Raw genomic sequence first — 15,712 nt, 5'->3', positions numbered from 1 at the left:
ACCCTTTGCTTCCTGCAAGGCAGAATCCTGTGCCTGCAGCTGCACCCAGGTTTGCTCAGGCCATTAGAGGAGGGAGTTTTTGCTGCCCAAGTGAAAACTCAACTTTTGAAGTGAACCATACCTACCATTTCACACCTTGTCTTAAAGTAACTTCTGCCAACAACATCAAATCTTAACCACTTCAATACTGGGCACTTTCACCCCCTTGCTTCCCAGGCCAATTTTCAGCTTTCAGCGCTCTTGCATTTTCAATGACAATTGCGCGGTCATGCTACGCTGTACCCAAATTAAAGTTTTATAATTTTGTTCGCACAAATAGAGCTTTCTTTTGGTGGTATTTATTCACGACTCTGTTTTTTATTTTTTGCGATTTAAGCTAAAAAAGAGCGAAAATTTCGAAAAATATATATATTTTCTTCTTTCTATTTTAAAAGAAATCCAATAAAATCGAATGTTGTCATATATATATAAGCCAAAATGTATTCTGCTACATGTTTTTGGTAAAAAAATCCTGTTAAGTGTATAATAATTGGTTTGTGTGATCACAGATAGATGTACGCAGATGATCATGTACAAATGTGTGCAGGTGATCACGGACATATGTGTGCAGATGATCATTGGGACATATGATTTTACTGTTACATATGCGACATCACTTCCAGTGCTGTATCGTGGCTGGGGGGATTGTTGAGCTTGCGCGTGATGTCATTTCCGAGGCTGAGGCGCCGGATAGGTATTGCGCTTGCGTGTGACGTCATCTCCATCACTGTATCATGGTGCTGGATGACCATTGTGCCTGCACGTTGTGTCACATCCGGCTCCATTTGCGCATTCGCGGTGGCAATTTTCAACGTCCGTGCCTCCACGGCACCATTGGGCGCCAGGGAGGTGGAGGGGACATAAAAGGATCCCCTTTTCTGCTAGACAGGGCAGCGGCTGAGTGGTTTGGATGGCGATAACTGATGCATCTAGTTGTTAAAAGGTAAGGACATTCAGATTTTGATAGGGATTATGTGGATTGAAAGCTAGCAGGTTGGTCTTGAATGTCTCTTTTCTTTCCGTCTGTTGGTTGGTGATTAGGATATCACTGCTTGGATGTTTCTTCTGGGAAAGTCTACCCTCAAAATCTGCAACTGCTTGGAAGTACCATCTGCTATAATATTGCCCACCACTGATCGATTAGTTCTGAGATCTTCATGTGAAGGTTAGAATATATTCATTTTTTCCTAATCAGAAGAATCTCTTTTTGTTGATTTTTCCAACTTGAGCTCACAATGTATCCCTTTTTCAGATAACATTCTGCCTCATGGGGCCAATGTGACCTTCTTTGTGATACATCAGATTTCTCTGTGCTTTTCGGTGTCCTCAAGACATCAGGGCCGCGACCTTCATAGATGGGACATGTTCCACAGTTCAGGTGGGGAAATGATGGGGGGTGCTCAGGGATTAATGGCATTTGCAAGAAAAATATTTTTTTTTGTCTTGATTTGTAAAAATGCATTTTAATATATTGTTTTTCACTTATAGTTACTATGGTATGCAGTACTTGTTGGAAGTCTCCTGAGGAAGCCATTGCATGGTGAAACATGTAGAGCAAGAAGTCACTGCTGGTTACTCATATGATGATACTATGATGTATTTTAGATATTTTGTATTAATAAATTCAATATAATTTTATAATATATTTGACTAGTAATATTTCTTGGGCACCCTAAAAATCCCATTTCCCTTTTCTTTGCCAATACTCTGGGAGGGAAGTATATTTTTCCAACCAGGGGAGGCTGCTTTTTATTTACTATAGGAACAAATTCATGTATTTGAAGTGGAATTAAACTCCACTATATATTTTTTTTAAATATGGTTTATCCCATGATGTGCTAGCATGTACAGCAGACTTACCTGTCAAAGGAAACCATTCAGCACTGCGATCTCAGCTGCACCAGCTGGTCCTAGGTGCTTCCATGTTCTCTGGGTCTTCTTTGTGGGTTTGCTCAGTTCCGCCTCCTAAATGGCTGGGCTGTGATTACATCATTCTTGTGCATGTGCAAATGTGTCACTTCATCATGGCACAGAGAACCATTTATGACAGAAGAGACAACTAGGGAATCTTCAGTCATAAAAACGATATCTGGGGAGTGCTTTTTGACCAAATCAATAGTTGCTGCAGACTCCTTTGCTGGATTTTATATCTTCTTACCATAGGCGTGCGCAAGGGGTGTGGGCACACCCTAATCCTGTGGTTGGGAACCCATAAATCGCGATCTACCTGATCGTGGGCAGGTGACAGGTAAAAGGCAATCCTTCCTTGCCAACCCCCAGAATCTAGACAGGAGGGGCAGTGGGGTGGAATTTAGTGGAACCAATCTGTATTTTTGTCCTGCAGCAGCTGAAAGTAGGCTTCTCCTCCTCTCCCCAACATTCAGCTGCCACAGAAGCAATATACAGGGGATCAATACCAATATATGCCACCGCCGCCACCCTTCCTGTACCTGTTCATCTTCTTTCTGCTTCCCAGGTCCCCCTTGCTCCCCCCCCCATTGTTTCAGGGTGGATAGTGGGGAAGAGGCCAGTAAATATGTCACACACGAATATGTGTTAGAGATTTGAGGTGCACACCCTAATGCAATAGGCTCCGCACGCCTATGCTTCTTACTTTATCTGACAAGTCGTCATGTAGCCAGTTGTTGGGTTCCATTTATGAGATCACTGGGCATGCTCCCCAGGATAGTTTCAAATAAGCATACTCAGCAGTGTTGAGGCGAGGAGGAAAAGTTCTTGAGGCTCCTCGCAGAGTTAATGGCCTAAAGAGAAAATGCACCTGTTCTTACTAGTTCCTGATCTTTGTGACAAACAAGGCAAAAATGGTTTAGAAACGAAACATTTTAAATGGTGTATGGACACCATTAACTCCTTAACAACATAAAGACAAATTAAAAAAAAATTATGTGGGCAAGAACAAGGGGAAGGGGTTGACAAAGGATGAGGAGAGATTGGGATGCATGGTTTGTTGAAGCCTGAGATGATGAAGGCAAAGAGAAATGGGGATGCAGTCGGTTAGATCTAATGATGTTTTTGGGTAAGCATTGTGATGATCCCCACTTCCTGCTGTCTGACCATAAGAGGTACTAGTGGATTGGTGGTAGGAAGCCTGATTACGTCTGTTAATTGAGGGAGCATTCTAGTAATTTGCACTGCCGAAAAATTTGTTAATTTCCATTTTATTTGTTTTTTTAGCTTTTTTCGAATATTTGTAAATTCGGAATTCTGAAATTCAAAGATTCGGAAATTCGAAAAATTGGAATTCAGAAATTCCGATTTTCGAATTTTCAAATTAAAAATTTTCGAATTTTCCGAATTTTGAAATTTAGATTTTTTTAATTTTCGAATTTTAAATTCCCGAAATTTAGAATTTCCGATTTTCGAATCTCTGAAATTTAGAATTTTTGAATTTCCGAAATTCTAATTTTCAAATTTCCGAAATGTCGAACCTCGACGTTTCGTAAATTCGAAATTTCGGAATTCGGAAATTCAAAAATTCGGAAATTAAAAAGTTTTGAAATTAAAAAGAATTGGAAATTCGGAATTAATGAATTGGTCAAGATTCGTTAAAAACGAATTTGGAACTAAACAAATTGCACATGTCTAGAGCATTCTAAATGATGCACATTAGTGAAATAGTGTGACTCTAGGATATATATAGCTGGATTCAAGTAGCCCGCCGCAACTTTGCGGCGGCGTAGCGTATCGTATGTACACTACACCACCGTAAGTTAGCTAGGCAAGTACTGTATTCACAAAGTACTTGCCTGCTAAGTTACGGCGGCGTAGCGTAAATGCGGCGGGCGGAAGCGCGCCTAATTCAAATTATGCTGAGGGGGCGTGTTTTATGTTAATGGGGTGACCTGACGTGATTGACGTTTTTTACGAACGGCGCATGCGCCGTCCGTGTACATATCCCAGTGTGCATTGGGTCAAAGTACGCCGCAAGGACGTATTGGTTTCGACGTGGACGTAAACTACGTCCAGCCCTATTCACGGACGACTTACGCAAATGACGTAAAATTTTCAAATTTCGACGCGGGAACGACGGCCATACTTGACATTGGCTACGCCACCTAGGGGGCATGTTTATCTTTAGGCGGCCTATCTCCTACGGAAACGGCGTATCTTTACTCCGACGGGCGGACGTACGTTCGTGAATAGGCGTATCTAGTGATTTACATATTCTACGCCTAATGCAATGGGAGCGCCACCTAGCAGCCAGCCTAAATATTGCACCCTAAGATAGGACGGCGCAAGCCGTCGTATCTTAGATAGGTTTAAGTGTATCTCAGAGAATACACTTAAACTTAGGTCGGCGCAGATTCCGAGTTAGGTCGGTGTATCTACTGATACGCCGGTGTAACTCTTACTGAATCTAGCTAATAGTTCCTATCCGTCAACTGCTCTTGTGGGGTGATAGTGGAGAGCAACTGGTGTATTGATTAGGATATTGCTTTATCTTTGTAAGCCCCCCTCTCTCTTATGTATTAGCTGCACTTTGAACCCCCATATTACTTTGTTGCCAACCATCAAGCCATGTACAGTACATGGTATACATCTGCTTAACTTGCTTTTAAAAACATCTTTTTTCCAGAAGACCTGAAGGAATTAATTAATAAGCTCTTCTTGGCTTGCTTTTGCTTACTGAATGTTAAAATCAGAGTGCATACGTGATGCTGCATAAATAAGGCCCTATAGTGGATCTACAGTATATGCATTTCTCATAATAGTGGCCATCTTATGTAAGATTAGCAGATGACAGGATAGGAGAGAGAGGTGAACTGTGAGTGTGTGTGTGGTGATGTGTCGCTAGAAACTTTTGTTAATCCATAAAGAATATAAGCCAGGACCCAGGCCCCAGGCCCTTTACTGAGATATATACATCCTTATGCTAATACTCATTCATTTTACTTTACTATTTCAGATACCTGACAAATATTTATAGCTTATATTCTTTATGGATTAACAAAGGTTTCTAGCAACACATCACCACACACTCACACTCACAGTTCACCTCTCTCTCCTACCCTGTCATCTGCTAGTATCCCTCTGATATCTCATGTTTCTAACCATCTCGCTACCATTTTTGGCCCAGGCCTTTCATTCAGACATAATTCTATGCTAATATAGATTGATTCTACTTTACTACTTTAGATGCCTGATAAACATACTTATGTTCACAGCCTATACCTTTTATGGACCAATGAGGTCTCTACGGATACATCACTATACCTATGCCATGCCTGCTCTCCGTTTGGCCCCTGGAGGGGTCCCTTTCTGACTCTGCCCCCTCAGCTCCCGGGTAAGGCACCTGCTGCTGCCGTCTTGGGGCCGCACACCTGTAGCCATGGTCAAGCTCAGTGGTGAGTATGGGGACTTACAACCCCTCCTACCCTGTGCCTTTACAACTAATACTGTGCCATATTGCCAAACATATATACTTTTTCATCCTAGGTACAGTGTTACACACCCCTGAAGAGCGAGCTGGATCTTGCGAAACTAATCTAGTCGGGTAGTATGATGCCCGTGTACTCTGTCCAATATTATACTTGTGTACTAATATTTATTGTTTATGTATCTTATAAACTGGCAAATGTTGGTGTTATCTATGTATGTAACAATTTTACTTGAATAAATTATATACTGTACAATTACTGTTATCTTTACTGGCAGAAACGTTACCCACTTCATTTATAGTCCCGGGGCGAATCCTTTTGTTTTGACTTTAGTAAATCAACCCCATTGTCTCTGCCAAGGAAGCTAACTGGTTTTGATCCCAAAAGACCACCAATAGGTCAGTTCTGCCAGGGAAGACTTTCTCAGGATCCAGTTTAACCAGGTGACCAAGATCAGAACCCATTTGACTGTGAACCAGAGGGTCGTGAAAGATCATTACCAAACTAGTGTACATTTTTAGTGTACATTTTTGGACTCGTCTACTCTTAAGCCCTGTATACATGGGCCAGAATCTCGTCAGGAAAAAAACAGTGTTTTTCCTGATGAGATTCTTGGCAAGATTCTTTGGAATGGAAAAAACACACTCGTCACATTCGACGCCATCTTGCTTAACCCTACCTATGCCTTGGAAGCTACCGCGCATGCGTCAAAGTCATTTCGAGCATGCGCGGGTTTCCATGGAGAGGTAAGTATACACACGCTTGGGTTTCTCGGCAGGAAAATACTGCAGAAAATCTCACAATGAGAAAATAGAGAGCAGGTTTCTTTATTTTTCTCGTCTAGATTCTGGGCAGTTTTCTTGACGAGAAACCTTAAAGTTTCGTACACACGCTCGGTTTGCTCTGCCAGCAGCTTTCTTGCCGAGAAAACTGTGCGTGTGTATGAGGCTTTAGCCTCAAGGTCTACTCTAACCAACTCATATAATTCAAGGCAGAGTAACAAAGCACTCTGGTAGGGGGACGTAGACACAATACGAAAATCGGATGGAAAAATTCGTATTCGATTTTCGGATCGTTAGTCTGGTGCTTTACAGACGATTTTGCTTTTTCGTCAGACAAAAGCTAGATGTGCAGACTCAATGCCCGAAAAAAATTGTACGAGCAAGACTACACATGCTCAGAAACTAAAGAATACATACAAAACTATTCAACACATTATATCACTTCTGACGTTGTATTCTGTTGTACGAAAATTTTCATATGGTGAGTAACCTCTTCACTTTCGATATGACACTAGCATGCCACAAAAAATGGACGTTCAGTCGTCCAAAAATCTAAGCTTGTGTAAGAGGCCTAAGTGTAATAGCTTCCCTGATACCTGGCCTATCGTTTGCATGGATTATATCAGTGGTCTCCAAACTGCGGCCCAGGGGCCAGATGTGGCCCTTTGTCCAGCCCTTGGAGCACTATTCCTCCCACTAACATCAACATGGGGACATATTTCCTGCCACTGATACCAACAAGAGGGCACTTTACCTACCACTGTTCCCAAAAATGGGCAACTATTCTTCCCACTGACACCAACGACGGGGCACTATTCTTTCCACTGTCACCACCAATAATGGGACAATATTTTGTCTCCTGGCACCAATCATTTGCCACTATTCCTTCCCCTGAAACCAACAATTGGACAATTATCCTCCCACTAATACCAATGATGGGGCATGGTTTAATATTTTTGACACCAGGGCATTTTCTACACTGACCCCCATAAAGTATGAAGGATTGTAAACTGGCCTTTTGTTTAGAAAGTTTGTAGATCCCTGCATTATATGAAGATTAATGACACTGTTGTTTATACTGACAGAAACACAGAAAAAGGACACCAGGGAGCCCCATCCATTTTGTTATAAGGCCTCATAATTTTTTTTTGAGCCCCTGAATGCCCCAATTGTAAGTTTTCCTCCACCTCCTTTTCGGCTGACAACTGTAAAGCAGCTAAGAGTTCGGGGCAGTAAAAATGCGTATTAACTGCCTATTTTTTTTAGCACTTCTCAGCTACACATGTGAATGAGGCCTTAACCACTTGCAATGGCATGGGCAGGCAAAGCAATGTATAAAAAAGAAGAATAATTGCGCTAAACCCAGATGTGCACTTGTGTTTAAACTTGTGAGCAAGTGCATGTGCAAAACCATTGAATCTATATGATATATGATTCAATGGAGTCAGGGGGCCGTGATTGCCTGCCCTGCTAGTAATGGTGTATATGAACCCAGTGATCAATAACACAATTGATAATAAACCATAACTCCAATGATTGTTGAAATGGAAAGTAACAAAATTAGTGATATAAAGTCCATAAAGTCCAAAATTAAATTTTAGAAAGTAAGTGGTAAATCCATATGACAAATGAAGACACCCGTGAAGATTCCAGGAATATTGTAATTCAAGCACCAGACGTGAATCCTCCACCAATCATGCAGCTGCTTACCAGAAATCTGGGTCCTGCCGGACCACTATCAACATATCTCTCAACCAGAGATTTTGTAAGGCAGTAGTGAATCCTCCACTTGTACTAGAACCAATCCGTACTCAACGATGGATATAGAAGACAATAAAACAGAGCTCCACATGGCATAAAATCCGGGTGATTTATTTAAAACAGCAGTAAACATATGTACATACAACTCACATTTAAGTTGAATAAAAACAGCATTTGGCCTGTAACGCCGGCCGGACGTATCCAGGAACAAAAAAGCCACTCGTTTGGAGAAATGAAGGGGATGGCGTCCACACGTCACTCACTCCACCCGACGCGTTTCGTGACAAGATCACTTCGTCTCGGGGTACGGATTGGTTCTAGTACAAGTGGAGGATTCACTACTGCCTTACAAAATCTCTGGTTGAGAGATATGTTGATAGTGGTCCGGCAGGACCCAGATTTCTGGTAAGCAGCTGCATGATTGGTGGAGGATTCACGTCTGGTGCTTGAATTACAATATTCCTGGAATCTTCACGGGTGTCTTCATTTGTCATATGGATTTACCACTTACTTTCTAAAATTTAATTTTGGACTTTATGGACTTTATATCACTAATTTTGTTACTTTCCATTTCAACAATCATTGGAGTTATGGTTTATTATCAATTGTGTTATTGATCACTGGGTTCATATACACCATTACTAGCAGGGCAGGCAATCACGGCCCCCTGACTCCATTGAATCATATATCATATAGATTCAATGGTTTTGCACATGCACTTGCTCACAAGTTTAAACACAAGTGCACATCTGGGTTTAGCAATTATTCTTCTTTTTTATTCGTTATTTCTTTGTTTATACACAATCTAATTGCTGCTTATTAATCCCAATCTCTTACCTTAGCGCAGTTGTTTCCAAATATTTTCCTCTAGGCAAAGCAATGTACCTTTGAAACTGCCGCCTAGCGGGCAAACGCGTGCCGCCGCAAGCTCCGTGACCGTACCCGCAGGACCCACGGACACGATGTCCTCTGGTGTCCCGCGATCGTGTCATGGAGAGGCAGAACGGGGAGATGCTTTTGTAAACAAGGCATTTACCTGTTTTGCCTAGTGACAGGACAGTAATCACTGTCGTGTCACTGGTAGCCCAGCCCCTACACAGTTAGAATCACTCCATAGGACACACTTAACCCCTTCCTCGCCCCCTAGTGGTTAACCCCTTCCCTGCCAGTGTCATTTACACAGTAATCAGTGCATTTTTATAGCACTGATCACTGTATAAATAACAATGGTCCCAAAATAGTGTCAAAAGTGTCCGATGTGTCAACTGCAATATTGCAGTCATGATAAAAATGGCTGCCATTACAGTACCTGTCCTTGAGAATGTGTTTTTAGCACGATCGCATCGAGGAAAAGTGTCAAAAAAATAAACAATACGCAGGTTTTTAAAATCATTTATTAGTCAGCTCGGGGGGGTCTTTTTCCAACTTCTCCGCTCTCCGGGGTCTTTTTCTGACTTCGGGGATCTTCTTTCGTCTTCTCCGCTCTCTTCTTCTGCTCTCCGGTGTCGTCTCCGGGCTGCTCCGCTATCTTCATGCAGCTCTTTTACTAGCGGCGGCCAGCCCGGTCTTCCTCCGTCGTCTTCTTCCCTCTTCTTTTCTTCCGATGTTGCCACAACGCTCCCTCCCGATGTAATGCCGGGTGTGCGGTGCGCAACGATTTATATAGGCCTCTTATGATGTCACAGTCCCAGCATGCTCGGTGGTGATGACATAATTACCCCGCCCCCTTATGTCGTCACCGTCCGGAGCAATAAGACGACGGAAGAAGACCGGGCTGGCCACCGCTATTGCGTTTTTTTTTTTTACCAAAAATATGTAGAATACATATTGGCCTAAACTGAGGAAAAAAAATGTTTTTTATTAATTTTTTGGGGATATTTATTATAGCAAAAAGTAAAAAATATTGCTTTTTTTTTCAAAACTGTCACTCTTTCTTTTGTTTAAAGCGCAAAAAATTAAAACCGCAGAGGTGATCAAATACCACCAAAAGAAAGCTCTATTTGTGGAAAAAAAAAAGAACGTCAATTTTGTTTGGATGCAACGTCGCACGACAATTGTCAGTTAAAACGATGCAGTGACGAATAGCAAAAAAATTGCCCGGTCATTGGGCAACCAATTCTTCCCGGGCTGAAGTGGTTGAAGAAAGTAAGTATGCTTACCATTCCTTCTGGATGTGTAGAATACTTGCGCTCCCTTTGGCTGTAGTTCTTTCCGCTGGCTCATATATCACTAGAGGAAGTATGAGCTGGCACAAGAGCTGATGGTGGGATCAAGTATTCCCCGCCCCGACCAAGGACATGTAGCAGCTGCTTTCTCTATACACAGGTCACTGGAAGAGTAAGTATACCCTTGCTTCTTTTACAGGTGAGTGATTGGGGAAAAGGGTCAATTGAAATCAGTTTTGGAATTCCAATGCATTAGACAGGTTTGAGCAGGGGAGGGCTGGCAGCCTTAGGCCTGGGGGGCAAGATCAGTCAAGTGGCCCATTGAACCGCCGAATGAGCTCACCATCCATGGCCCACCTGGTTTTTCAATGCAGCCTCACCAGTGCCCATCAGTGCAGCCAACTCCAGTGCCCATCAATGCAGCCTGATCACTGGGGCAGGTTAGATGGGGGGGTCAGCTAGGCGTGTCAGGGTCTCAGCTCAGTGATCTCAGCTCAGCAGGTCCTTGCACGGGGTAATGCTCCTGGTTCTGGGGTCAAGTTGCAGCCAGCATCCAGCCCTACAGCCCTGCGTCCCAACTCCCTGCCACACACTGCCTCTGCCTGCTTCCAAGAATCCGGTCCCAGGGAGTTGTAGTTTCCTCTGCGCTGCTCTGTTTCCCACCCACCAGAAGTTTGAGCGTGGACTACAACTCCCGGAATGCAACAGCTAGTGGTCAGCCGCTGTGGCCGTGCCCCCGGCCTGACTTACTAGTGCAGAATAAAAAAAGAAAATGGCAGCGGCTGCCGGCCATTTTGAACATAAGTTAGAGTGGCCTGGGAGGCAATTGCCACCCTGCCACCCTGCTCCCAGTCCAGCCCTCCCCTGGGTTTGAGTCCCAGCTGCAGCTTCTTTTATTATTAATATATAGGATTTATATATTGCCAACAGTTTGCGCAGCACTTTACAAAATGGAGGGAGGCAGTACAAATAAATACAAGGCAGATACAAGAGCCCTGCTCATTAGAACTTACAATCTAATAGGGAGGATCAAAAAGTAGTAAATGTTAAGCCTCGTACACACGATCGGATTTTCCAATGGGAATTGTGTGATAGCAGGATGTTGTCGGACAATCCGACCATTTGTACACTCCATCGGACAATTGTTGTCAGAATTTCCGACAACAAATGTGGGATAGCATGCTTTAAAATTTTTCGACAACATATGTGTGATGTCGGATTGTCCAAGTGTGAGTACAGAAGTTCATCGGAAAAAATCCAAAGTACAAACACGCATGCTCAGAAGCAATGCTAACCATAAGACAACATTAGCAGAAGTTGCCCAAAGGGTGACACTAAAAAGCTGAAAAACCACGTAGTTTCGTGTTTGTTGGATGGCAATTCTTTGCCATTTGTATGCAATCCAAGTTCACGCCAACGTCCTTCGGACAAAAATCAGACGCTTTGTTAGATGGAAATGCGATCGTGTGTACAAGGCTTTAGGGATCAGTTGAAGGAAAAAGTAATAATACAGTTTATTAGTTAGAGGCAGGCTAGGCTTTTCTGAAGAGGTGGGTTTTCAAGGATCTCCTAAGGGCAGATAGTGTAGGAGATAGTTGGACAGATTGTGGTAAGGAGTTCCAGAGGATGGGAGCAGCTTTGGATAAGTCCTGATGGTGATCATGGGAAGAGATGACAAGGTAGCTAGAGAGCAAGAGGTTTTGGAAGGAGCGGAGAGAACAGTTTTGTTGGTATTTTGAGACGCGGTTGGTGATGTATCTCTGGGCAGGGGTGGACTGGGACAGAAATTTGGCCCTGGACTTCATCCAGACTGGCCCACTTTGACAGGTCACTCCCATGGCGGCCGGACAACTCCCGCACCCCCCCCTCGGCCGCCCAAGCCACCTCTCCCCCTTCACTAGCCACTAGCCGTTCTACTTTATAAGAGTAGAACAGCTGGTACTGGTATTCTTATAGGCAGTTCCAGTGGGGAAGCTAGACATTATTTCACCCGGGGGAGAGAATAAGTTTGGTGCCCCTCTCATGGGACAAGATTAGGCAGAAGGGAGAAACTCCCAGGCCATAGGTGTTGAGTCAGCTGTCTGACCCCTCCCCTCCGCTGTCGACATCCCTGCTCCTCTAGTCCTCCCCCTGCTTCTTTGTTCCCCCCCAGGTGAGCGCTGCGGGAAGAGAGAGACAGAGGAGCGGAGGGGGGTGGCGGTCCACTGTCACTGAAGCTGGCCCACTGAGCCATCAGCCCACCGGGAAACTCCCTGTAGTCCCAATGACCAGTCCATCCCTGTCTCTGGGGAAGAGTTGTGGAAGACGTTGTAGGTTGTTGTAATGCCCCGTACACACGATCAGGCTTTTGCCCGGCCAAACTGAAATCGGAATACTGACTGAATTCCATCAAAGTAAAAGAGAACATGTATCTAAACTCTGACGGAATTCCTCGGAAAAAAGTCAGATGGGGCATACACGCGGTCGGAATTTCCAATGGAAAAAGTCAGAAATTCCGATCGTGTGTACGGGGCTTTAGTATTATGAATATTATTCCTTTTTTTTTTTTTTATTGTATCCTTTATTTTATTTTTATTACCGCTCACCAAGCCTATGGATGGCTATTTTAGGTCGTTCCAGATCAAAGCAGATGTCGTTTATTATTATTACGTTATATCAGCTGGCACTGTAAGTTCACACTGTAAGCACTATAAAGAAACGGCGAAAGGTGTTACATCCTAAAAAAGCATCTGCTAACACAAAAACATGTGGCGAGCTTCATAAAAGCTTTGACAACACACTACGGATGAGGCACATCTTCAGGGTCCCTGCTGATCCGGGCCCTTGGCTGGTTCGTCAGCGGTTTCTGAGGCCAGGGCGTACTGTTAGCGCCATCTGTTCAAAGGGCGAGAACGCAGTATATATTTATTTCCCTTTGATTTCTTCTACTGCCTGGCTCATTATACTTTTATATCCATGCATCTCTCAGGTTAGAGTCTGGATCAGGGGGGGACCTCTGACAGTGGGTATAATGTGTAGTCCAATAAAGACTTGTAACAAAATGGTGTAGCAGATGTACAAATCCATTGCCTCTGCCACTAACGATAGAGCAGAACAACACACTTCTAATACAGAACAGGACTGATGTATTGATTGTTAAACTGGATGGGAAAAAAAAAAGAGTGGTTTCCGTGACAACCAATTAAATCTTGGTGTTTTATACTTGCACAGACAAATAGCAGCTGGAATCTAATTGGTTGTTATGGGCAACAAATATACTTTTCTTTTTTTATATATAAATCAGTCCGTTAATGAGTTTTCTTTTGTTTGTTACAAACATTTATTTGTCTGGTTGAAAAGATTAAAATATCTAAACTGCAGCTTAAACACAAAATTACAGCAATAATTATGGTTAATTAAAGAACAGCTGCAGGCATGTATATAAAAAAACTAATTTATTTCACTTGTGGGCGCCATTAAAAGTCCTACCATCCATGTATTAAGTTGCCTGGTTGTTTCTGGCTTTAGTACTTGGTGAGTTACTGTTTTGAAACAATTTTGCAGCAAGTAAAGTCAGAATTCTGGTTTGGCATGCTTGTTTCAGGTTAGAAGCTAATGGCCAGTCAACCAGCATTTTCAGAAGGAAAGGTCAGCAATGGCATCCTATGGGGTTGATTTACTAAAACTGAAGGGCCAGATCCACAGAAGAATTACGCCGGCGTATCTATTGATACGCCGCATAATTTCAAAGTTCCCGCGTCGTATCTTTTTTTTTTGTATCTACAAAACAAGATACGACTGCATCTGGGCTCGATCCGACTGGCGTTCGTCTTAGTACGCCATCGGATCGTAGGTGCATTTTTCCACCGGCCGCTAGGTGGCGTTTCCGTCAAATTCCGCATCGAGTATGCAAATTAGCTAGATACGGCAATTCACGAACGTACGTCCGCCTGGCGCATTTTTTTACGTCGTTTCCGTAAGGCTTTTTTGGCATATAGTTACCCCTGCTATATGAGGCGTATCCTATGTTAAGTATGGCCGTCGTTCCCGCGTCAAATTTTGAATTTTTTACATAGTTTGCGTAAGTCGTTCGCGAATAGGGATTTGCGTAGAATGACGTCAATGTCGTAAACATTGGCTTGTTCCGGTTTATTTTCGAGCATGCGCACTGGGATACCCCCACGGACGGCACATGCGCCATTAAAAAAAACAGTAATTTACGTCGGGTCACGACGTATTAACATAAAACACACCCCCATCACATACATTTGAATTGCGCGCCCTTACGCCGCCAAAGATACACTACGCCGCCGTAACTTACGGCGCAAATTCTTTGAGGATAAGGAAAATGCGCTGTAAGTTACGGCGGCGTAGTTTATCAGAGATACGCTACGCCGGACGTAGGAATGCGCTGCGCTACGAGGAACTGGCACGAAGAGTGCAAAATCTGGTGCAGCTCTGCATAGGAACCAATCAGCATCCAGGTTTTACTGTCAAAGCTTAAAGCGGAGTTCCGCCAATTTTTTTTTTAAAGTCTGCAGCTACAAATACTGCAGCTGGTGACTTTAAAAATGCGGACACTTACCTGTCCAGGGCGCCCACGATGTCAGCACCCAAAGCCAATCTGTCCCTCAGCTCTTGGGTGCTGCCGCCGCCATCTTCGGTAAGGGAATCTGGTTCCCTCCTGTGAATGCGCGAGTCACGCTGTGTGATCTGAATGGTCCCTGCTGTCTTCTGGGACCTGTGTATCTCCCAGAAGACAGAGGGGGAGGTTCCCGGATGTGTGGTTTTGGGTGGAACTCCGCTTTAATTGAACAAGCTAAAGTTAGAAGCTGATTGGCTACCATGCACAGCTGCACCAGATTTTGCACTCTCCAGTTTTAGTAAATCAGTGCCCATACGTTCGTTTGATATGTGCAAGAGTATTAACAGTACAGGCATACCCCACTTTTAAGTACACAATGGGGTTTATTTACTAAAGCTAGAAAGTGCAAAATCAGGCTCACTTCTGCATAGAAACTAATGAGCCTTTAACCCCAGCTTGTTCAATTAAGCTTTGGTAAAAAAAACTGGAAACTCATTGGTTTGTATGCAGAAGTGAGTCTGATTTTGCCCTTTACAGCTTTAGTAAATAAACCCCATTGTGTACTTAAAAGTGGGGTATGACTGTACATCACCTTATAAATATGTTTCCTTTATAGGGAAATATAACATAGCTCGGGGCAAGGCAGATATTTACGAGGATTCATTTTAGAGAGGGTGTGAACAGGCCATGTACTGCCACGGCAAAATCAATTATTCCAGTACCTTGGGAAAAAGTTTTTGACCACAACAATATTTTAGATAATGATTTCCTTATTAAACCAGTGTACAGGATGGCAGTAGCATGAAGAGGATGACAATTGCATGAAGTCTGCATAAATGGCATTAGAATTAAGTGTACAGGATGGCAGTAGCATGAAGAGGATGACAATTGCATGAAGTCTGCATAAATGGCATTAGAATTAAGTGTACAGGATGGCAGTGGCATAAGGTCTACAGGAGTGGCAGTTGCATAATGTGTACAGGAAGGCAGTGGCATGAAGTA

This window comes from Rana temporaria, chromosome 2 (assembly GCF_905171775.1).
Source record: "Rana temporaria chromosome 2, aRanTem1.1, whole genome shotgun sequence".
Taxonomy (NCBI): Eukaryota; Metazoa; Chordata; class Amphibia; order Anura; family Ranidae; genus Rana; species Rana temporaria.
The sequence above is the reverse complement of the archived record's forward strand: the minus strand, read 5'-3'. Positions refer to the sequence as shown.